This window comes from Phyllobates terribilis, unplaced genomic scaffold, assembly GCF_046119375.1.
Source record: "Phyllobates terribilis strain yellow unplaced genomic scaffold, ASM4611937v1 Scaffold_1__5_contigs__length_1240528914, whole genome shotgun sequence".
NCBI classification, from domain to species: domain Eukaryota; kingdom Metazoa; phylum Chordata; class Amphibia; order Anura; family Dendrobatidae; genus Phyllobates; species Phyllobates terribilis.
The window spans coordinates 217,226,985-217,253,056 of NW_027362761.1; positions in this window are offsets into that span (position 1 = coordinate 217,226,985).

Sequence of the window (26,072 nt, forward strand, 5' to 3'; positions counted from 1 at the left end):
TCCCCTTAATTTTAGGCTCTAGCGGAGGTTAAGCAGACAGCTGGGGCAAATGTTTGAAGCCTGGGAAGGGGGTAATACCCACGGAGCTTCCCAGGCAACTAATATCAGCCCCCAGCTGAATACCTAGCCTTTACTAGCTATTAAAATGGGGGAACCCCACCAAAAAAATAATGTGGGGTCCCCCTAATTTAATAGCTAGCAAAGGCTAGGCAGACAGCTGGGGGCTGATTTTAATAGCCCAGGAAGGGTGCCATGAATATTGGCCCCCTCCCAGGCTAGAAACACCAGCCGTCACCCGCCCCAGAAAGGGCGCATCCATAGGATGCGCCAATTCTGGCACTTAGCCTCGCTCTTCCCACTGCCCTGTAGCGGTGGCAGGGGGTAATAGGGCTGGGGTTGATGTCAGCTTATAATGCCAGATGACATCAAGCCCAGGTTAGTAATGGAGAGGCGTCTATAAGACACCCCCATTACTAATCCCATAGTCAAAGTTAAAAAAAAACACAAACACCCAGAATAAAGTCCTTTAATTGAAATAAAGACACAATTCTTTATTGTTCTAAATTAAACCATACTTACCGTCACGCCCATTCCAGCTGAAGCCAACGATCTCCTGCAATAAAAGAAAAATAATAAAGCAACATCATCCTTACCTTTCGATGGTTCCCAGGACAGCTCCAACTCTGCTACATCGAGATGACAGGCTGGACCGCAGCAGAACGCTGCCATCCAGCCTGTCATCCCGCAGACACTGAGAAGCGCAGGCTTGCTTGCGCTCCTCAGTGTCTCTCTGTGACGTCATCCAGATGAGCCGAGGTCATGTCCAATGAACTCGGCTCACCTCATGCACGTCACTGACAGCGTGGGAAAATTCTCCTGCACTCAGCGCTTCAGCGTGAGAATTCTCCCACGCTGTCAGTGACATACATGAGGTGAGGTCATGTCCAATGAACTCAGCTCACCTCATGCACGTCACTGACAGCGTGGGAAAATTCTCACGCTGAAGTGCTGAGTGCAGGAGAATTTTCCCACGCTGTCAGTGACGTGCATGAGGTGAGCTGAGTTCATTGGACATGACCTCGGCTCATCTTTATGCCGTCACAGCCAGACACTGAGGAGTGGAAGCATGCCTGCGCTTCTCAGTGTCTGCGGGATGACAGGCTGGATGGCAGCTTTCTCCTGCGGTCCAGCCTGTCATCTCGATGTAGCAGAGCTGAAGCTGTCGTGGGAGCCATGGAAAGGTAAGGATGAGGTTGCTTTATTATTTTACTTTTATTGCAGGAGATCGTTGGCTTCAGCTGGAATGGGCGTGATGGTAAGTATGGTTTAATTTAGAACAATAAAGAATTGTGTGTTTATTTCAATTAAAGGACTTTATTCTGGGTGTTGTGTTTTTTTAAATACTTTACTAGAAATTCATGGTGGTCATGTCTAATATTGGCGTGACCCCATGAATTTCGGGCTTAGGGCCAGCTGATAATGCCAAGCTGGCCTTAACCCCTTTATTACCCAGTGAGCCACCGCACCAGGGCCCTGGATGAGTTGGGTACCGCGCCAGAAGATGGCGCTTCTATGAACGCGCCATTTTCTGGGGCGGCTGCGGACTGCAATTTGCAGCGGGGGTGGCCCAGAAAGCTTGGGTCTCCCTGCGCTGCGGATTCCAGCCCCCAGCTGCCTAGTTGTACCTGGCTGGGCACAAAAATAGGGCGAAGCCCCACGCATTTTTTTTTTTAATTATTTCATGAAATTCATGGAATAATTAAGAAAAAAAGGGCTTCCCTATATTGTTGTGTCCAACCAGGTACAAATAGGCAGCTGGTGGTTGGGGGCAGCCCATTCCTACCTGCTGTACCTGGCTGGACACAAATATAGTGCGAAGCCCCACGTCAATTTTTTTTTAATTATTTCATGAAATAATTTTTTTAAAAAAGGGCTTCCCTATATTGTTGTGTCCGGCCAGGTACAAATAGGCAGCTGGTGGTTGGGGGCAGCCTGTTCCTGCCTGCTGTACCTGGCTGGACACAAATATAGGGCGAAGCCCCACATCAAATTTTTTTAAAATAAATCCTTTATTTTAACACTAAATGACATTTGAGGAGTTAATAAAGATGCAGTCCCTAAATTATTATTTATTTTTTAATTAATTTTTCCCAAAACTTTTGACGTGGGCTTCGCCATATTTTTGTATGCCAGCCAGGTACAGCATCCAGCTTCTATGAACGCGTCATTTTCCGGGGTGGCTGCGGACTGCAATTTTCAGCGGGGGGGGGGGGGGGGCAGAAAGCTTGGGCCTCCCTGCGCTGCAGATTCCATCCCCCAGCTGCCTAGTTGTACCTGGCTGGACACAAAAATAGGGAGAAGCTTCACGTATTTTTTTTTTTTAATTATTTCATGAAATTCATGAAATAATTAAGAAAAAAAGGGCTTCCCTATATTGTTGTGTCCAACCAGGTACAAATAGGCAGCTGGTGGTTGGGGGCAGCCCGTTCCTGCCTGCTGTACCTGGCTGGACACAAATATAGTGCGAAGCCCCACGTCAATTTTTTTTTAAATCATTTCAGGAAATTCATGAAATAATTAAAAAAAATTGATGTGGGACTTCGCCCTATATTTGTGTCCAGTCAGGTACAGCAGGCAGGAACGGGCTGCCCCCAACCACCAGCTGCCTATTTGTACCTAGCCGGACACAACAATATAGGGAAGCCCTTTTTTTCTTAATTATTCCATGAATTTCATGAATTTAAAAAAAAAATGCGTGGGGCTTCGCCCTATTTTTGTGTCCAGCCAGGTACAACTAGGCAGCTGGGGGCTGGAATCTGCAGCACAGGGAGGCCTAAGCTTTCTGGGCCCCACCCGCTGCAAATTGCAGTCCGCAGCCGCCCCGGAAAATGGCGCGTTCATAGAAGCGCCATCTTCTGGCGCTGTACCCAACTCATCCAGGGCCCTGGTGCGGTGGCTCACTGGGTAATAAAGGGGTTAAGGCCAGCTTGGCATTATCAGCTGGCCCTAAGCCCGAAATTCATGGGGTCACGCCAATATTAGACATGACCACCATGAATTTCCTGAAATAATTAAAAAAAAATTGACGTGGGGCTTTCCACTGTATTTGTGTCCAGCCAGGTACAGCAGGCAGGAACGGGCTGCCCCCAACCACCAGCTGCCTATTTGTACCTGGTTGGACACAACAATATAGGGAAGCCCTTTTTTTCTTAATTATTCCATGAATTTCATGAAATAATTAAAAAAAAAAAAAACGTGGAGCTTCTCCCTATTTTTGTGTCCAGCCAGGTACAACTAGGCAGCTGGGGGATGGAATCTGCAGCGCAGGGAGGCCCAAGCTTTCTGCCCCCCCCCCTCCCCCGCTGAAAATTGCAGTCCGCAGCCGCCCCGGAAAATGGCGCGTTCATAGAAGCTGGATGCTGTACCTGGCTGGCATACAAAAATATGGCGAAGCCCACGTCAAAAGTTTTGGGAAAAATTAATTAAAAAATAAATAATAATTTAGGGACTGCATCTTTATTAACTCCTCAAATGTCATTTAGTGTTAAAATAAAGGATTTATTTAAAAAAAAAATGGCGTGGGATCCCCCATAATTTTAGTCTCTAGCGGAGGTTAAGCAGACGGCTGGGGCAGATGTTTGAAGCCTGGGAAGGGGGTAAAACCCACGGAGCTTCCCAGGCTACTAATATCAGCCCCCAGCTGAATACCTAGCCTTTACTAGCTATTAAAATGGGGGACCCCCCCAAAAAAAATGACGTGGGGTCCCCCCTATTTTAATAGCTAGCAAAGGCTAGGCAGACAGCTGGGGGCTGATATTAATAGCCCAGGAAGGGTGCCATGAATAATGGCCCCCTCCCAGGCTAGAAACACCAGCCGTCAGCCGCCCCAGAAATGGCGCATCCATAGGATGCGCCAATTCTGGCACTTAGCCTCGCTCTTCCATGCTGCCCTGGTGCGGTGGCAGGGGGTAATAGTGGTGGGGTTCATGTCAGCGCCAGCTGCCATGAAGCCCAGGTTAGTAATGATGGCCGTCTATAAGACACCCCCATTACTAACCTACAAAGTGTTAAAAAGAAAAAACACACTACACCCAGAAAAAAATAATTTATTTGAAATAAACCACACCATTTTATTTAATTCTTAGTTTACTAAAAATAATAGTTACCTGTCCACGTTCCTGCGCTGATCTCCCATGCACAGCTGTCACATCTGGAGATGGTGACAGCTGTGCATGGCTGCTGTAAGCTCACACTGCCGGGAACACGTCCGCTCCCGGCAGCGGGAGCCACTGACTGAGGTCACCGGAGTGCATTCAGTCAGCGCAGCTCCGGAGACCTCCTTTACGGCACTGCTGTACCGTGGGAATTTCTCACGATACAGCAGGGCCGTAAAGGAGCTAACCGGAGCAGCGCTGCCTGAACTCCGGTGAACCCTTACGGCCCCGTCATTCTAGCGGCGGCAGCGGTTCAGAGCGGTCACATTCTATGTGGCTGCTCTGAACTGGAGATCTTCGTGGGACACTCGTGGACTACTACGGAGGGGTAAGGATAAGGTTGTGGTTTATTATTTTATATTTTATTACAGGAGATCGATGGCTTCGGGGAATTAGGTGTCTAGGTGAGTATAGGTGTAGTTTTTTATTTTTTACTTTATTTTAGGTGCCAATCGGCAGGGACAGGTAATGTATGAACTAATTTATTTTAGGTAACCACTGGCCACCAATGACATGTATTTAACATTTATTGGGGACACAGTAGGGCAATTTAAATAGCAGGATCAGGCTGATGGGAACTACTGCTCCCATCGAGCTGATCCTGCTGGCAGGAGTGGACGGGGGACAGACATAGGCCGATGGGAGTAATAGTGTCACATCGGCCTATGTCTGCCTGCACGCACAGACACCGCGCACACCCGCACAAACATCGCACACACACCCCGCACACACACCCGCACACACACCCGCACACACACCCCGCACACACACCCCGCACACACACCCCGCACACACACCCCGCACACACACCCCGCACACACACCCCGCACACACACTAATCATGACGGGTCTGGGAGGTGAGGCTGACCTGTGCGGCCGTGGGAAAGTTCATGTGAGTTCATGCAGTCATGCATGAACTCACATGAACCCTCTGAGGGCAACGCGGCGACTTCAAATGAACAGCTGATCGGCATCACCTGATACCTCAGCTGTTCATTTGAAATAACCGGCGGGAAAGCGCAGCACAGAACGGGAAAGCCGGCGGTGAAGTCTTTTCACTGCCGGCTTCCCCGCCCGGGTCCTTCGCTCCTTGGTGCTGCGCTCCCCGCCCGGTCCTAATTTACGATTGGGATTGGAGGTGGCGAGGGGAGCGGAGGATCGGGGTGGGAGGCTGCGGGGAAGCAGTATGGGGCTGTGTGATTGTTTAAAAGCCGGCGGCTTTTTACCGCGCGCCGGCTTTTAAACAATCAGGAGAATTCTCCCCCGCTGGGATGGCATTCTGATGACAGGCTGGATCGCGCTGCCATCCAACTTGTCATCCTTCACAGACACTGCAGAGCGCAGGCATTATGGGAACTTCCGATTCCGGTATTCGATATTGTAAAAGTATCGGAATTAAGTATCGGAATTCCGATACCGCGAATATCGGCCGATACCCGATATTACAGTATCGGAATGCTCAACACTAGTCAGGATATGCTTCTGGAGAGTTTTATCGATTAATTCTTGTTTTCCTCCTCAAACATACTTAGAAAAATCTTCCTATTAACTTCTATTGGAAATCCACTTTGCTGTTCATATGAGGGGTTTCTGAGTGTTAAAATGTAACAATGTAGTGAACACTACCGGTTTATTAATGCCGGGCTAGCCAAAACACATGTAAAACAAATGCAATAAAAAAGAGAAAAGATGTGTACAAAAGATCAGTTGCACTTTGTAAATTTAAACATGGTTAGGTCACGGGTACATGTTGGTAATTTTTTACCTCAGTATTTGTAAGCCAAAACCAGGAGTGGGCGAAAAAATGCAAAAGTGGTGACGTGTTTCTATCAAACTTTTCCTCTGATTGTTCCACTCCTGATTTTGGCTTACAAATGCTGATGTAAAAAACTCACCAAATTCTCAACGTGTGCACGTGGCCTAAATCTTTGCTAGGTAACAAAAACACAAAATAATAATCTTTATTTATATAGCGCCAACATATTCTGCAGCACTTTACAATTCAGAGGTTCATATACAACAGTCATAAGTAACAGTTAACGATAATATAATAATTAAAGCAAAAATAATGACGATCCTGCTCTTAAGAGCTTACAATCTACAATGAGGTGGGGGTGACACAAAGTACAGGGGCTTATTTACAAGGATGGTCCAGCCATCTTGAGGGTAAAATAAGACTAGACAGATACTAACATAAATATTGCGCCATTGTGCCAGAACCTAGGTAAAAAATTGGCACTGGAATACAACCCATATGACCGGCATTATAACCAATAGAGCTATGTAAATGTGGGGGATATCTGAGGTGTGGTATGAATGGACAATACCCCTAAAGTGATGTCAAGTAGTATTCAGTAAAGAAGAAATGTGTAATGCACATGTACAGACAATCAATAATGCAGTGTCAAAAGAATATAAAAAAGGTAAGAAATAAATATATGCAATAAAATGTCATGTGCACAGTCACCCAGGTTAAGTAGCTCATAGGAAAAGCATCACATGGGGATAATGGATCCCACGTGTATAGATTGCCTTAGGAGGTGGTGCACCCCTATGGATATATATATATATATATATATATATATATATATATATATATATATATATATATATATACTGTATTTATATAGCTACATCCGGATGCATTGCTGAGCGATGACGTGATGAGATCGCTCAGTCCATCAGCCAGGATATGCTGAGCCGAGTGTGAGAATACATCTTCAGTGACCAGCGGTGGCGTCATTGGGGTTACCGCCAATCACAGGCAGCCACCTTTTCAAGATCAGCTCTGTGTGAGCCGGCCTATGAACTGTTGTAACCTTACTGGCATCATTGCTCACACCTTGAGAAATTATCGGTGGACAGGTGAGGATGTCTTTGGTTTTTTATTTTTGTTTTGAAAATAATAAATGGGTAAAAGAGGGTGGACTTTATTCTGTGTGTGTTTTTAACTTAAACTTAAGGGATTACTAATGGGAGCGTCTGATAGACGCCTCTCCATTAGTAACCCCTAGGCTTGATGTCAGCTGACCTTACAAAGCTGACATCAACCCCACATTACCCCGCTTGCCAATGCACCAGGGCAAGTTGGAAGAGCCGATGCTAAGTGCCAGATTTGCCGCATCTTGTGGATGCACCATTTCTGAGGTGGCTGAGGGCTGATATTTTTAGTCTGGGAGGAGGCCAATATCCATGGCCCCTTCCCAGGCTATTAATATCAGCCAACAGCTGTCTGTTTAGCCTTTGCTGGTTAGTATTAATAGGAGTACCCTACGTCATTTTTGGGGGGGGAGGTACCCTTTTTACTAACCTGTAAAGGCTAACCAAACAGTTGTGAGCTGTTATTAATAGCCTGGGAACCTTTATGGCTATTTGCCCCTTTCCCAGAATATTAACATCAGCCACCAGCTATCGGCATTCTGTCAGCTAGTTAGGAAAATGAAGGGGGACTGCACACTCTTTTTTTAATATTTATTGAACATACAATATACACACACAGTGGGTGCTGACTCCAACTCTCATCAACGTCGCCTGGTCTCACTGACAAAGAAGAGAGCTGGCTTTAGCACCCGGCACCTGGGAACAGCGCGAACAGTACTGCTTTTTACCAGGCGCCGGTATGTGTCATACTGATGCGGCACACAGACTGCACACGGATGCCACATGGACACTGATAGCACTGGTACTGTTTTTTCCAGTACCGATAATATCAGGATGTTTTAAAGAGCCCTAAACCTATAGCAAGTAATGTCTTATAGATTTTCAGGCTTTTCTTTATCTATAAAACTAAAAGGTACTACTCATAATCAAAAACTAAATAACCTGGAATCAATCATGCAACTTACTTAAGGCTTTATTTCTCCATATAGGAGACATGGAAACCCAACATTAGTCTCATTCCCTTTTCCCTAAGGCAAAAATATCAAGTAATAAAATATGACAGCCACTTCAGAGTTATGGTAATCATTGATAATTAGATATCCCAAATACCAAGTTCTATAATGCCAACCTGCTAGAGCGTAGGCAATGAAACATTTAATCAGGTTGACAAAAGAACATGAAATAAAAAAGCAGCAAAAGGCAAGTCAGACACCTGAAGTGGAGAGGTATATAATGAAAAGGAAGGAGTGCGGTGCTGCAGCTTCTTGCTAGTGCAGTCATGTGTGAAAATGAAAATCTTAAAAGCCCAGGGCTATATTTACAGGTCATTGCAAAACTCTATCAGAAAGCGTGGCTCTTAACACGCTGTTCTAGGAAAACTCTGAAACAATTAGTATTAGCATGAGAGCACACCACAGTTGATTTGGCAGAAAAGTTAATTGTTTTTATCCACCCGCTTAACAGAGTAATTTTGTCTCAGCAAACATCAATACCAAATCATTCCCCGCTTCTTCCTGGCCGCTTTCTAGGCTCCGCTCAGGCCTCTATCTGTGTGTCGCACTGAGAGCTCTCCTAATTGGAAATTGACATTTTCAATGTAGCAATTGACATCCAAATCTGTAGATTCCCAGTGTTTAAAAAACATTTCTGAGCCGCTCAAAATGTTACATTGCCTCACTGTGTTCTAATAGATAAAGTATACTTCATGAAATTAAGATTGTGCCCAGAGAGGCTCTGTCATCTGCTGTGCAGGAAATATATTTGGAAATGACAAAGTAGACAGCTGAGACTTTGTATGTTATTGTGAATGCAGTGAACAGTTCCATAAATGGTTAAAGGAGTTTTCCTCCTAAATACATTTTCTACATGTCATTCGAGTGGTGAAAAATTGTACGATCACTGTGTGTTTGACCGTTGGAATCCCCAACGGTCCCAAGAATGGGGGCCAAAATCTCCCTGTTGTTTAAAATCAGCTCCATTAACTTCTATGAGACTGAAGCGAATAAAGTTGATGGAACATAGGCACCATTGCTCCGTTCTTCCAGTGGAGCTCCGTGTATGAAATTCTGTATTTAGTGGCAAATGCTTTTAAGTGGTGGTTTCACCAATGCACAAATATGTGATTATGGATACTTCATTGTTTAATTCCTCTTGAAAATATAGTGCCAACATATTTCAAGGTTGAGTGGGGTGAAAAAATTAAAGTTTTCTTTGGCAGGGTCTCATGCAAAAAAAAACAACAATATAGATATAACGGAAAAAACGCATTTTTGATCCTGTAATAGGATTTTCATTAGGTTCTAGACACCACCATCAAAAACACATTTGTTCCGTTAGACATTTTTACCCTACCACCACTTTTATTTTGCATTCGTATTGATCCTTAAATAAAATAGTGGTTTTACTGCCCAACAGGTATACTTTTTTTGCGTGAGACAATACCAACAACATTTTTATAGTTTAAATGTGTCTACATGCATGTAATATAGTGGGAGTGTATTAATATACTTACCTACCGTCTCTTTCTCCAGGATCCAGCGCCGCTCTTTTCTTCTTTTTCAATGACGGCAACGTTCTGCAGACTTCTCCGGGACACGCTGTGCTCTGCATGACCTGGAAATGACTTTTATAGTGTAAGGCTGTGTGCCCACGATGCGTTTTTTAAGCATTTCCGCAGCGGCAAAAACGCTGCAGAAACACTTAAAAACGCTTGGCAGAAGGCCTGCCATGTTCCCCAATGATAATCCGCATGTGCTGTGCACATGCTGTGGAAATTTCCGCTGCGGATTATCATTGCGGAAAAAAACACAGCACTACCAATTATTTTGCGGAAGTGCTGCGTTTTCGCCGCCATTGACTTGCATTGGAACACATGGATTCCGCATCACTACATCTGCAGATGCGGAATCCATGCGTTTCAATGTGCGGATGGTATCCGGGTCTGGAGAAGAGGAGACTCTCATCCAGATCCGGGTACCATAGAACCTGTGAAAAAAAAGAATAAAATAAAAAATAAATATTATACTTACCTTCTGATGGCCCGCGGTGTGCATGTCTTCGCTTGCCGGCAGATCGCAGTGGACTGAAGGACCTGCGCTGACGTCATTTAGTCATGTGACGGCAGGTCCTTCAGTGTACCGCGATCTGCCGGCAGCCAGGACGGATCGAATAAAGACTCCGGGGGCCATCAGAAGGTAAGTATATATTTATTTTTTTATTTTTTACCATTCTTTAGGTCACACTATATAAATCCATGCCGTTTGCATGGATTTATTTAGTGTGACCAAGTTGTCAAGCACTTTCCAAGTGATGCTAAAATCGCTTGGAAAGCGCTTGACAACCCGCATGTGGAAATGCATGTGAAGAACGCTTCACTTCTGCTTGTCCCTGGCAGGAAAAACGCATGTACAATCCGCATGTACAATCCGCATGTACAATCCGCATGTACAATCCGCATGTACAATCCGCATGTACAATCCGCATGTACAATCCGCATGTACAATCCGCATGTACAATCCGCATGCGTTTTTTCTGCCAGGGAGATGCAGAAATGCTCAGGAAAACATCCGGAGCATTTCTGCATCGTGGGCACATAGCCTAAGTCTATGAAGCATCAAAATAAGGCTCCATAGGCTTTCATTGTAACAGTAACTTCTGGCTCACGCATAGAGTGTAGAATGAGCGGGCAGGTCTCATTTGCTGTGACGTTACTGAGAAGAGGAGAAGACCGGCGCAGGATCTCAGAGAAGGCAGCAGTAGATGAGTATAACAATACACTCACACTACATTACATGCATGTACACACATATTTAAACAATAAAAATCTTAGTGGAAGTGCTTCTTTAACTTCTAAACATAATCCAAGGAGCTCTATATAGGTCTGCAGGAAACCCCTAGATGATGTTGTCCTTGGTGGGATTTGAACCAAGGACCCCAGTGCTGCAAAGCAACACTGCTAACCACTGAGCTGCCCACATGATACCCAGTACCTGGAGAAAATCAAGCAAACACGTGAGAAACAGATGAGGCTGTCAATTCGCCTAGCCACATTCAAGCCCAAGACACTCAGTGCTGTAAGGCAACTATGCTCTCTAATGACTAAGCCAACATGATGCTTATGTAGTAGTTTTGTTATTTTGAAACAATATTTAAGTTTATAATCTAATATTATATGTTCATAATGATGGAACAAGCTTTGTAATATTGCCAGAAAGTAAAAACCTATAACATATACTTGTATATACATGACTTGTATTGTTCAAGATTATTGTAAGTGTTTTTGCTATATATACTTCTTTCACATGTAAAGCGCCATGGAATAAATGGCGCTATAATAATAAATAATAATAATAACAATAATGATACACTTCAATCAAATACTTAATTTGGCCACACTTATAAAATATTTCAAAAACGTGACCTTATTATTATTCTATGAGTTTCTTACAAAGGAATGAGGCATCATGTAGATATCCGCTTTTCATGTACGAGTTCTATCCATGATTTTCACCAATCGAACTTGCACTCATGATAGTGAATGTGGCCGTTCACATGTACATCTGAGTGGTCAGCAAAAAAATAGAAACTTGTCCGTGCAAGTCTATGGGTCCGTGAAAAACTCGAACAACACTTGGGTGCCATCCTAGTTGTATCCTAGTGCTGTCCGGTTTTCATGTTTATGTGATAGAAAAAACTTACTTGTCCACAAAAAAATTGCTGAAACTTATAGTAAAAATGGACAAAATGACAAAACGCTGATGAGAATCTAATCCAAAACACTAATGATAATCAGTCTGCATCTTGCGTTGGAAACTTTATTTGGTCTTGTAAATCTTTTAGTCGGTATAAAAAAACAAATGCCATGTGGATGTAAAAAACGGAAATACAGATGACAGTCGGATGGAATACGGATGACACTACAGATGAAAATCGCTATTTTTTTCTGAATGAAAAACATAATTCTTCATATGCTTGTGTGAACCTAGTCCAAGTCTTAACTTTTTTTTTAATATCTTGGAGGTGACAAATGTTTTCTTCTTATATCAACATTTATCAATGTTCTGATTTACTAAAGCTCACATGCAAAGAAGAGTATTTGTTATCTTAGGTCAAAGTTCACAATAAATTCTTACCTCACATGGTCTCTCCAGAACATTTTCCAGGAAAGCAAACCTTGATGTGAAATTCCTCCTTCCTCTCACAGTGCTGCTTGTTAATCAATATGAATACCCAGAAGTTAAAGGTTTTCTGTATTTTCTTCTCTACCTCCAGTGACTAGGTTGGTGGATTTAATCCATGATCATATCAGGCCTTGAAATTAGGAAATCTTAAATCCAGGTTAATGATACAAAGAATAATTTGTCTTTTTCCATAGCAAAGAGGCACAAGCATCACAAAAGGTCCTTCCAAATATGTTCTCTGTGGTTCCTGGTCAAGGGGAAGACTTGTCTCCACTGACTGCTCCTCCTACATATCATTAACAAAAGGTGGAGCAGGCCACACAGGGGTTGTGTAAACTGTGCAAAGAGATTAATCCTGCCCCCCTCATTGATAATAGTGTACAGTAAAGAGAATATTTATATTACTATTTGTAGATTTAAGCCTCCCCATACCTCCAGCTGACAGCTATCTCTCCCAAGGCCTCCATACACAGGCAAAGCTGAGTGCTCCAGTGTTTTCTATGAGAGAGCAGTCACAAGACACTTTCGGCAGCGACTTATCTCACCTAGAACAAAAAGATTGTCGGATTCTTATGGCCTCCAATATCATCTGTCTAGGAGAAATAAGGAGGCCCAGTAAAAACCCATTAGACTGTCTGCTGAGCCTGCTGATATTGGAAGGTTTGGTAGAAATTAGTCTAATATTTGTATGAACCTTCACATACCGTAAAAAACTGCATTACTAAACATTGTATTTCAGCTCAAACAGGCAGTCACCTTAAAAAACCTCTCCAAGAGCTGCAACATAAGCCCCCCAAACATATTAGATAAAGATCAGCTAAACCTGTCGATTATGGTGGGGTTGGCCAAGAATCTAATGTGCATGGGCGCCTACCATGATAATGTCAGGGGAGAGAAGGATCCAGCCTTTTGATTTTCAAAGACTAATGCTTTTGATTAGCAGGAAGATAAGCCAAGTGTCTCTCTCATACAGAACACAGGAATACTAGGTCCTGTGTATGGGGGAGTCGGAAGAGATAGGTGTTGGCTGAACAACAGCTATCTAATGTGTATGGCCAGCTTTAGTCAATTAAAGTCAGGGGTGTAGCTACATGTTGTGTGGAGGTGGCAGCTGCACCCAAAGGCTCCTTTGTCACATAAGAAAACATCATTATTATGAATGTCACATGACAGCTAGTGGACCTTGTTATAGATTTTGAAGTGAGGCCCAGAAGCCTTAAAATATGCATTTTATTGAAGTCTGTAAAAACACAATACCTTGCACAAGTATTGGGTAATGAACATCATAGAGGATTGTCCCCACTTCCCCCTCTATTATTATCCAAGTGGGAGACATTTACAAAGCATTTCCACTGGAAAGGAAACTGACACCAGGCCACCACCTTTAAGGCCTCTTTTACAGTACTCTAGTAAGCTGTATGTAATCCCCTGTGTATAATGCAAAAAATAACTTTTATTATACCCCCATACGGTGCCGTCTGGTCCGTTGGGCATTTCTGTTCTTCTTTTGGCGCCTCCTCTCTTGTCACAAGTGCAGTCATCCTGCCCTGCTTCATGTGGATGATGCGAGGGCAGAGTAAAGTACTGTAATGCATATGCACTGGCTTTGCTTCTGGGTTATCATGCTCTTTGGCCTCTCCTGGCACATGCTCATACAGTATTTTGCTATGCCCTCAGCAGGACAGAGAGAAGTGCACCTGAACACGAGCAAGATTGGTGGAAACTGTGTGGCTACGTAGGACCATCATCGACATGGAGCAGGGCAGGAGGATAACGCTTGGGACGAGAGATGAGGAGCTAAAGCAAGATCATTGATGATCATCGGACCGGACTGCACTACACCTTATGGGGGTATAATAAAAGTAATTTTTTGCACTATTCAGGGAGGATTGGGGACTTACAAACTGCTTACTAGACTACTGTAAAAGAGGCCATACTTGGTGGTGGCCATACTTTATATCGGGTAAACCTGGTGACAGGTTCTTTTTAACATTGTATTTTGTTTTTCAGTTGTTTGATATTATCAGTTTTTTTTTGTTCTCCTGTTATACAATGTAGTATTTCATCTAAGGTAAAGAAACGTTAATAGACTCTTTTTTTCAAGACATTTTTCCCTTCAAGATCATTTTAAACAACATTTTTCAGCACTCTGAAAGACAAAATACAGTTAATGTTCCCGATTCATTCCCTTTAGGATACAAAAAGGGAATATTGAGAGCAGCTATTAGCTAGTACATTATATTATACGGTATTGATATTTCATTTTCAAGTGTTCATCTAAAATCCATAGCAGAATGGATTCTGACATGTAGACTTTATATGAATGTGTAATGCTTTCAGAAAATCTCAGCTACCATCTGTTATTTTATTTATAGATAGCAAGATCCAAGTGATAGCGCTTAGGTATAACTTGCTGCCCTGTAAACAGGTAGAATATGTTGATTTTTGCAAGTCAGATGTATCACATAATGTATGTAAAGCGCTGCGGAATATGTTGGCGCTATATAAAAATAAAGATTATTACTATTATTATCACATTCTTTCAATTTGTGGCACAGGACAGGCTTGTACACTGCATTTCACAAGGTTGAAATATTTTACAATCATGCTGCTTTCAGGAACTGGAAAGAGATTAGGCAGAATTGAGTAAATAGGGCAAAAAGCTTCAAGTTACCAATATTGTTCCTGCTACCCATAGACAAATTATAGTGGAAAAAAAGGATGACCGTATTTTTCTGACTATAAGATGCACCGGACCATAAGACGCACGTAGGTTTTAGAGGAAGAAAATAGAAAAACAATGTAAGCAAAAAATGTGGTCATGATGCCCTGTTAAGGGGGAGGGGGTCTGCTGCTGACACTGCTATAGGGGTAATGTTCCCCAATTCTGTTAATATCCCCCATCCTGGTATACAGTGGGGACAAAAAGTATTTAGTCAGCCACCAATTGTGCAAGTTCTTCCACTTAAAAAGATGAGAGAGGCCTGTAATTGACATCATAGGTAGACCTCAACTATGAGAGACAAAATGAGAAAACAAATCCTGAAAATCACATTGTCTGATTTGGAAAGAAATTGTTTTCAAATTTTGGTGGAAAATAAGTACTTGGTCAATGACAAAAGTTCATTTCAATACTTTGTTATATATCCTTTGTTGACAATGACAGAGGTCAAACGTTTTCTGTAAGTCTTCACAAGATTGGCACACACTGTTGCTGGTATACTGGCCCATTCCTCCATGCAGATCTACTCTATAGCAGTGATGTTTTGGGGCTGTCGCTGAGCAACACAGACTTTCAACTCCCTCCAAAGGTTTTCTATAGGGTTTAGATCTGGAGACTGGCTAGGCCACTCCAGGACCTTGTAATGCTTCTTACGAAGCCACTCCTTCGTTGCCTTGGTGGTGTGCTTGGGATCATTGACATGCTGAAAGACCCAGCCAAATTTCATCTTCAATCCCCTTGCTGATGGAAGGAGGTTTGCACTCAAAGTCTCACGATACATGGCCCCATTCATTCTTTCATGTACACGGATCAGTCGTCCTGGTCCCTTGGCAGAGAAACAGCCCCAAAGCATAATGTTGCCACCCCTATGCTTCACAGTAGGTATGGTGTTCTTTGGATGCAACTCATCTGGCACTGCAAGATCTGAGTCCCTGGCGGCCTAGTGTGTTACTCATGGTAGTCTATGTAACGTTGATCCCAGCTCTCTGCAGGTCATTCACTAGATCCCCCTGTGTGGTTCTGGGATTTTTGCTCACCGTTCTTGAGATCAGGGATCTCACTGTGTGAGCCGCGCATGGCGTAACTGCCATGCAACCTCACACTATGAGATGCTGTGTGGGAATAGTCACTGCTCCCCAAGACGGGACTGTGTGCATGTGGAGCAGTGACCATTCACTCTCCTTTATAGCACGCACACTACCTGCAGTGCGGCTCCTGCTGCAGCCGGCGGTCCCATGTGCCCGCTATTAACACTAGGACTACTGGACTCGTGACCCCGCCTAGAACTACTGAAAGGAGTCATTTTGACTCCTTGCTTGTTTTCGTTTATTTTTAGAGTTTCATTTGTGGTTATTTATTAATAATTATATTTTTTGTAATGTATTATTATTGTGAGATCCAACAGTAATGCTTTTGATTGTTTTTTTTCTGCTTTTCTTATTTTTCTACAGAAAATAACAATAATTATAATAGACGTTTTTCAAACATTTTTTTTTATTCAAGTGCACACATATAAACAACAACTGAAGAACAAAAAGCAGAGAAAATGTAGGTGGAGGAGCATAAAAATGAAAATATGGCGCAGAATTCACCTTCTAAACATTTGGTGTTTCGCATTTTAGGCATTGCCTTTGATTTATGGCAGTACATTGCCCACACAAAGACTTACCACAAGTCTTACAATTTCCGACAGATCTATTTTTCTTGCACTTTTCTTTGATCTGGCAAAATTTTGTTTGAACCATCACTTCTGAGCATGTAGAAACTTGGGACGTGGAACCCTTTTCCCTATCTGTGACATAAGGACCACTCAACTCTCTCACAAGGGTTTGCAAAAATGCCTTGCGTGACATTTTTTGGTGGGTAATCTCCTTGAATATTATCCATGCATTTATACCCGCAAAGTCTAAGGCATTTTCAAATGCATGAACAGGCCATCTCCTTGTGCATGTTCGTGTGGTATATTTTCGTGCCATCTGATCCACTACATCTACTCCATATTTTGTTTCATTGTAAAACTTTACCGTTTCTGGAGTTTTTTTAGCGGAATCAGACGCAACAACAACATCTGGATGGACGGAACTCAAAATGACAACATTTTTGTTGGGCTTTCCTTGATATACTGTAAGTGTAAAATTGTCTTCATTTCTAAACACTTTAGTGTTGTACAATTCCTCTTTCATGGATTTTATTTCTTTAGGCACTTCTCGCCTTATCTTGTTCAGTGTTCCCACGATGGTTGTTCCTTTGCTTTTTAGCTGTTTAGCTAATTTTACTGAAGTAAAATAATTATCGGTTGTAACATTGCGACCTTTTTTCAAAAACGGGTCCAATAACTTCATTACCACATGGTCAGCTAAACGGTCCTCAGCACGGCGTGTGTCATCTTTGCCTAGATAAGGGAAGCCATTTGCCAGATATTTGCTCCTCTTATCAACAGCTAGCCAATATTTGTGGCCATATTTATCTGGTTTGGAAGGCATGTACTGCGTGAATGGACACCTAGTTTTGCTTGGGAAAAGTTGCTCATCCACCATTATGTATGGGCCAGGTTTGTAACACGCAATACAATTTTCAATAAACCTGTCCCACACAGTAGAAAATAGAGCAAACTTGTCCGTTTGCAGTCTCTCCGATCGAGTAGATTTCTCATCAAATCTGAGAAACCTCATAATTTCAACAAAGCGGTCCCTAGACATTGTCGCTTTGCAAAACGGTATTCCCCAGTCATTACACCAAATACTGCTAATCGAGTGACGGTTCGTGCCAGATATTCCACGAGCATAGAATATCGCAATGAATGCATCTAGCTCCTCATCAGATAGAGTTTGTTCAGCATTACACAGTAATACAAGCAGGTAAAACACAAGGAAAATGTGAAAAGTTGACATGTAAATTGAACTACATCTATATGAACATCAGGGTAAATAAGACAGAGTGAAAAAATTATGCACAAAACTTTATAGCAACATTTAGTGACAAAATGACCTCAAAATATAGTAGGGAGTCAAAATGACTCCCTTCAGTAGTTCTTGGTAAATTTTGAAAAAAACGCGCAAATTTTTCACCAAAATTATTTATTCTCACAAAATCTTTTTTCACATCATATTTGAGGAAAAGTCACCGAGTTTCAAGCCGGAATTCTGAAAAATGTAGTCACAGAAGAGAAATAAAAAACGAAAGGAGTCAAAATGACTCCATCAGTAGTTCTAGTGTTAAAGACCTTGAATATTCACTAAAACTTACTCCCATGGGCGTGGGGAGCAGTGAATATTCATTTTCTTTAGCAGCAGGCACAGTGTTGGAAGCAGCAGCCGGCTACTGCCTCCTGTGCCCCCCTCCTCCGCTGCTGCAGCTCCCCCCTCAGCCAATGTATATATCGGACTATAAACTCCCTCCCCCCTCCCTTTTCCTCCAAAATTTTGGAGGAAAAAAGTGCGTTTTATAATCCGAAAAATACGGTAATTGTATAAGGTCTTCAGCCACATAGGAACCTTGACCATCCAGTTCTCTTGTTTAGCTGACATCTATCTCTCCTGATACCATCATATAGAGTTCATACGCAACCAGTTTGCCAAGCACAAATGTGTCCTGCCGCTTTATAATAAGCCATCTCAAGTGATATCAAGTGCAGTTAAGAGAAGTGTCCTAATCTTGGCTTTACCTGTGCACTGCGCATATGCCAACTGTTGCTGTACTTAGTTTGTAATAATTTACCAGGCATGTTGGACATCAGTCAAGCCAGGAGGAACACTGCCCAAGTTAACCATTCAAGAGATCAGCTCTAACCCTATTACTTCTTACTGCTACTTAAATAAAGCTATCAAAGTTATATATTTCTATTTTCCAGAATCTACAAAAAGGTAGATGCTTATTAGGCTTGGGCTCCATTCTCTTATTGAGCTCTAATGCCCAGTTTATTTGAACTAAAAGCCCCCCATACACATTAGGTCAAGGTTGTTCGAACCCAGTGATTTTGGTGGGTCCCGCCAACCATCTGATATGTATGGGGGCCTCCGGACACTTCACCTAAAAGATGATGTTGAGATGGGGTGAAGGATCAAATTTCAATAGCCGATCCATTTGTTTTCAGTGGAGATAAACCACTGACAGGAATCTGACTGTGATTTTCTCCTTTCTTAAGTGTAAGGAAAAAGAGCTTGTCGACCAACAGTTATCTTCTGTGCATGGCCTGCTTAAGTAGCAGATACGTAAGGGTAGAATATATACATTTATTGCCAGTAGGAATGAAGTAACGTCCAGAAACAAGTAATGAAAACTAAAATTCAACATGCTGAAAACATGGATGTCTACTAAACCCATAGACATCCAATTGTGATCAAATCATATTAGAGTCATTTTTTAACAAGGGACTTGGAACAAACTTAATCTGCCTTAGCCCTGCTGCCACCAATATCATATACCAATACTATTTTGAGAGACCAGGATTTCAGGCAGTTGTTCTTGGATGTTTTATTTGCATGCACTCCTTGAAGGACCCAGTAGTCAATCTGATTTAAAAAAATATATCAGAAAGATGGCTTATTTCTTAAAATATTTTTTTATAATCACTTACAAGAGATGCAAAATCAGATAAATCATAAGAGTTATTATGATATCAGGACAGAGTAAATATGAGATAGTAAGAATGCTTAATGTTTCTTTTATGTCTACTAGCTTTATACACAGTTATATGGGCATTATTCTGATCTTTGTTTTTGGGATGAGGACATACAAAATCTCAGCAAGGACTAGTCTGGTCCATTTTTCGGATCACACTTGCCCATTAAACTCAATGAGTGCTTTAAAAAAAAGGATGTCATATGGACACATAATACCATGAACCGTATTTGGACTATCATTATTTTTTAAAACGTTGGTGTATAAGATATGCAGATTTTTGTACAAATCCATGCCCAAACTCTGTAATAAATGGGATTCATTGCAAATTTTGACTTTCCAAACTATTCACATCACATAAATTTTTAAGCAGATATTTTTTGGGGACTTGTGGATAAGATTTGCTAAAATCTACTGTTAATTTGACTAATAATGACTAGTAGTGTTGAGCTTGTATGTTCTATTAACCCTTTCGGCAAGTATGCTCGGGCCGAGCTCCGAGTATTTATAGCTGCTCGGTGATAAGGTTAAATCGCTCCCGTGTGCATGATTAGCAACTGTTTGACAGCTTTATTACATGTGAGGAATGTCTATTTCTTACACATTCCTCACATGTAATAAAGCTGTCAAACAGTTGCAAATCATGCACACGGGAGCGATTCAACCATATCACCGAGCAGCTGTAAATACTCGGAGCTCGGCCCGAGCATACTCGGAACAGAACATACTCGCTCAACACTAATGACTAGTGATGAGCGAGCAGTAAAATGCTTGGGTGCTCGAAGCTCGGGTCGAGCACATTGGAATACTCGGGTGCTCGACCCGAGCAACGAGCCCAATGTAAGTCTATGGGAAACTCGAGCATTTTTCTGGCGGTCCCACCCGGCGGTCTGCAGAAGGTCAAAAATTGCCCAAATCGATGGGAACAGTGCTCAATTAAACATCAGGCAGGCAGAATATATAGGCAGATAGGCAGGGTATATAGGAGGGTACATGAAAAACATAGCAGGGCACTTGAAACACACTAGTGCCCTCCGATTTTCAAGCACCCTTCTCTTTAAAAAAGCCGGCCAGCAATTCAGCAGCGCCATACACCGGTACCCAACAATTTAGAACAGAAAGAATAGAGCATCACACATAGATTAGATAGATAGAAACATGTCAGTCACATATATAAGAAGTACAGTGACAGTGTTGGTTACTGTACTTGTCATTTAGTGTTAAAGGATTTATTAAAAAAAAATAATAGTGTTTTCATGCACCCGTCTCTTTAAAAAAGCCGGCCGGCAATTCAGCATCGGTACCCGACAATTTAGAACAGAAAGAATAGAGCATCACACATAGATTAGATAGATAGAAACATGTCAGTCACATATATAATAAGTACAGTGATAGTGTTGATTGCTGTACTTGTCATTTAGTGTTAAAATAAGGGATTTATTAAAAAAAAAATTGGCGTGGGGTTCCCCGTAATTTTAGTCTCTAGCGGAGGTCAAGCAGACGGCTGGGGCAGATGTTTGAAGCCTGGGAAGGGGGTAATACCCATGGAGCTTCCCAGGCTACTAATATCAGCCCCCAGCTGAATACCTAGCCTTTACTAGCTATTAAAATGGGGGACCCCCCCAAAAAATGATGTGGGGTCCCCCCTATTTTAATAGCTAGCAAAGGCTAGGCAGGCAGCTGGGGTAAGATATTAATAGCCCAGGAAGGGTGCCATGAATATTGGCCCTCTCCCAGGCTAGAAACACCAGCCGTCAGCCGCCCCAGAAATGGCGCATCCATAGGATGCGCCAATTCTGGCACTTAGTCTCACTCTTCCCACTGCCCTGTAGCGGTGGCAGTGGGGTAATAGGGCTGGGGTTGATGTCAGCTTATAATGCCAGCTGACATCAAGCCCAGGTTAGTAATGGAGAGGCGTCTATAAGACACCCCCATTACTAACCCCATAGTCAAAGTTAAAAAAAACACAAACACCCAGAATAAAGTCCTTTAATTGAAATAAACACACAATTCTTTAATGTTCTAAATTAAACCATACTTACCGTATCGCCCATTCCAGCTGAAGCCAATGTCTTCTGCAATAAAAGTAAAATAATAAACCAACCTCATCCTTACCTTTCCATGGTTCCCAGGACGGCTTCAGCTCTGCTACATTCACATGACAGTGAACTCAGCTCACCTCATGCACGTCACTGACAGCGTGAGAGAATTCTCCTGCGCTCAGCGCTTGAGCAGGAGAATTCTCCCACACTGGGATGGCATTGAGATGACAGGCTGGATCGCAGCTGAGCGCTGCCATCCAGCATGCCATCCTTCATAGACACTGCAGAGCACAGGCATGCTTGCGCTCTGCAGTGTCTCTGAAGGATGACAAGCTGGATGGCAGCGCTCTGCTGCGATCCAGCCTGTCATGTGAATGTAGCAGAGCTGAAGCTGTCCTGGGAACCATGGAAAGGTAAGGATGAGGTGGGTTTATTATTTTACTTTTATTGCAGGAGATCGTTGGCTTCAGCTGGAATGGGCGATACGGTAAGTATGGTTTAATTTAGAACATTAAAGAATTGTGTGTTTATTTCAATTAAAGGACTTTATTCTGGGTGTTTGTGTTTTTTTTAACTTAGACTATGGGGTTAGTAATGTGGGTGTCTTATAGACGCCTCTCCATTACTAACCTGGGCTTGATGTCAGCTGGCATTATAAGCTGACATCAACCCCAGCCCTATTACCCCACTGCCACCGCTACAGGGCAGTGGGAAGAGCGAGGCTAAGTTCCAGAATTGGCGCATTCTGTGGATGCGCCATTTCTGGGGCGGCTGACGGATGGTGTTTCTAGCCTGGGAGGGGGCCAATATTCATGGCACCCTTCCTGGGCTATTAATATCTGCCCCCAGCTGTCTGCCTAGCCTTTGCTAGCTATTAAAATAGGGGGGCCCCCACGTCATTTTTTTGGGGGGTCCCCCATTTTAATAGCTAGTAAAGGCTAGGTATTCAGCTGGGGGCTGATATTAGTAGCCTGGGAAGGTCCGTGGGTACTACCCCCTTCCCAGGCTTCAAACATCTGCCCCAGCCGTCTGCTTAACCTCTGCTAGAGACTAAAATTACGGGGAAACCCACGCCAATTTTTTTTAATAAATCCTTTATTTTAACACTAAATGACAAGCACAGTAATCAACACTATCACTGTACTTATTATATATGTGACTGACATGTTTCTATCTATCTAATCTATATGTGATGCTCTATTCTTTCTGTTCTAAATTGTCGGGTACCGATGCTGAATTGCCGGCCGGCTTTTTTAACCACTTCGCGCCAGAGCCTGTTTTTACCTTCGTGACCGGGCCAATTTTTTCAATTCTGACCACTGTCACTTTATGAGGTAATTACTCTGGAACGCTTCAACGGATCCCCCTGATTCTGAGATTGTTTTTTTGTGACATATTGTACTTCATGATAGTGGTAAAATTTCTTTGATATCACTTGCGTTTGATTGTGAAAAAATGGGAAATTTGGCGAAAATTTTGAAAATTTTGCAATTTTCAAACTTTGAATTTTCATGCCCTTTAATCAGAGAGATATATCACACAAAATAGTTAATAAATAACATTGCCCACATGTCTACTTCACATCAGCACAATTTTGGTACCAAAATTTTTGTTAGGAAGCTATAAGGGTTAAAAGTTGACCAGCGATTTCTCATTTTTACAACAAAATTTACAAAAACATTTTTTTTAGGGACCACATCTTATTTGAAGTGACTTTGAGGAGCCTTTATGACAGAAAATACCCAAAAGTGATACCATTCTAAAAACTGCACCCCTCAAGGTGCTCAAAACCACATTCAAGAAGTTTATTAACCCTTCAGGTGCTTCACAGGAATTTTTGGAATGTGGAAGAAAACAATGAACATTTAACTTTTTTTCACAAAACTGCTACTTTAACCTCAAATTTTTAATTTTCACAAGGGCAGCCAGAAAAAATGGACCCCAAAATGTGTTGTGTAATTTCTCCTGAGCACGCTGATACCCCATATGTGGTGCAAAGCCACTGTTTGGGCGCACGGCATGGCTTGGAAGGTAAGGAGCGCCATTTGACTTTTGGAATGGAAATTTGACTGGAATGGATAGCGGACGCCATGTTGCATTTGGAGAGCCCCAGAGGTGTCTAAACAGAGGAAACCCCCAACAAGTGACCCCATTTTGGAAACTAGACCCCTCAGGGAACTAGATGTGTGGTGAGCACCTTGAACCCCCAGGGGCTTCACAGAATTTTATAATGTTGAAGTGTGAAAATAAAAAAACACATTTTTAACACAAAACTGCTACTTTAGCCTCAAATTTTTAATTTTCACAAGGGCAGCCAGAAAAAATGGACCCCAAAATGTGTTGTGCAATTTCTCCTGAGCACGCTGATACCCCATATGTGGTGCAAAGCCACTGTTTGGGCGCACGGCATGGCTTGGAAGGTAAGGAGCGCCATTTGACTTTTGGAATGGAAATTTGACTGGAATGGATAGCGGACGCCATGTTGCATTTGGAGAGCCCCTGAGGTGCCTAAACAGAGGAAACCCCCAACAAGTGACCCCATTTTGGAAACTAGACCCCTCAAGGAACTTATCTAGATGTGTGGTGAGCACCTTGAACCCCCAGGGGCTTCACAGAATTTTATAATGTTGAAGTGTGAAAATAAAAAAACACATTTTTAACACAAAACTGCTACTTTAGCCTCAAATTTTTAATTTTCACAAGGGCAGCCAGAAAAAATGGACCCCAAAATGTGTTGTGCAATTTCTCCTGAGCACGCTGATACCCCATATGTGGTGCAAAGCCACTGTTTGGGCGCACGGCATGGCTTAGAAGGTAAGGAGCGCCATTTGACTTTTGGAATGGAAATTTGACTGGAATGGATAGCGGACGCCATGTTGCATTTGGAGAGCCCCAGAGGTGTCTAAACAGAGGAAACCCCCAACAAGTGACCCCATTTTGGAAACTAGACCCCTCAAGGAACTTATCTAGATGTGTGGTGAGCACCTTGAACCCCCAGGGGCTTCACAGAATTTTATAATGTTGAAGTGTGAAAATAAAAAAACACATTTTTAACACAAAACTGCTACTTTAGCCTCAAATTTTTAATTTTCACAAGGGCAGCCAGAAAAAATGGACCCCAAAATGTGTTGTGCAATTTCTCCTGAGCACGCTGATACCCCATATGTGGTGCAAAGCCACTGTTTGGGCGCACTGCATGGCTTGGAAGGTAAGGAGCACCATTTGACTTTTGGAATGGAAATTTGACTGGAATGGATAGCGGACGCCATGTTGCATTTGGAGAGCCCCTGAGGTGCCTAAACAGAGGAAACCCCCAACAAGTGACCCCATTTTGGAAACTAGACCCCTCAAGGAACTAATCTAGATGTGTGGTGAGCACCTTGAACCCCCAGGGGCTTCACAGAATTTTATAATGTTGAAGTGTGAAAATAAAAAAACACATTTTTAACACAAAACTGCTACTTTAGCCTCAAATTTTTAATTTTCACAAGGGCAGCCAGAAAAAATGGACCCCAAAATGTGTTGTGCAATTTCTCCTGAGCACGCTGATACCCCATATGTGGTGCAAAGCCACTGTTTGGGCGCACGGCATGGCTTGGAAGGTAAGGAGCGCCATTTGACTTTTGGAATGGAAATTTGACTGGAAAGGATAGCGGACGCCATGTTGCATTTGGAGAGCCCCAGAGGTGTCTAAACAGAGGAAACCCCCAACAAGTGACCCCATTTTGGAAACTAGACCCCTCAAGGAACTTATCTAGATGTGTGGTGAGCACCTTGAACCCCCAGGGGCTTCACAGAATTTTATAATGTTGAAGTGTGAAAATAAAAAAACACATTTTTAACACAAAACTGCTACTTTAGCCTCAAATTTTTAATTTTCACAAGGGCAGCCAGAAAAAATGGACCCCAAAATGTGTTGTGCAATTTCTCCTGAGCACGCTGATACCCCATATGTGGTGCAAAGCCACTGTTTGGGCGCACGGCATGGCTTGGAAGGTAAGGAGCGCCATTTGACTTTTGGAATGGAAATTTGACTGGAATGGATAGCGGACGCCATGTTGCATTTGGAGAGCCCCTGAGGTGCCTAAACAGAGGAAACCCCCAACAAGTGACCCCATTTTGGAAACTAGACCCCTCAAGGAACTTATCTAGATGTGTGGTGAGCACCTTGAACCCCCAGGGGCTTCACAGAATTTTATAATGTTGAAGTGTGAAAATAAAAAAACACATTTTTAACACAAAACTGCTACTTTAGCCTCAAATTTTTAATTTTCACAAGGGCAGCCAGAAAAAATGGACCCCAAAATGTGTTGTGCAATTTCTCCTGAGCACGCTGATACCCCATATGTGGTGCAAAGCCACTGTTTGGGCGCACGGCATGGCTTGGAAGGTAAGGAGCGCCATTTGACTTTTG